The sequence below is a fragment of the Anser anser genome, assembly GCF_964211835.1.
Source record: "Anser anser genome assembly, chromosome: 13".
In the NCBI taxonomy this organism is placed as follows: Eukaryota; Metazoa; Chordata; class Aves; order Anseriformes; family Anatidae; genus Anser; species Anser anser.
Window position 1 is genome coordinate 15821825 of NC_139734.1, and position 269 is coordinate 15822093.

Genomic DNA, 269 nt, shown 5'->3' on the forward strand with positions numbered 1-269 from the left:
TGTGAACCCTACCTGTTCACTTAGAATATAAAACTTAACTTTTGAGCAGGCAAAAAAAAAACCTGCTGCAAAAGCCATCTACTGCCTTAGCTGTAAGGGATGGTGGTGGGAAAGTGTGGACAAATGCCTTCGCTGCTATACTTGGTTTGGTCTCTAAAGTAGAAAAGAATGCTGAGTTTTATAGTAGTGTGCAGGGTCAGTTTAACTTCTGTTAATGCCACTTAGTGCACATGTCGCAGGCATCCCTAAGAAATGAAAGGATCTGATTA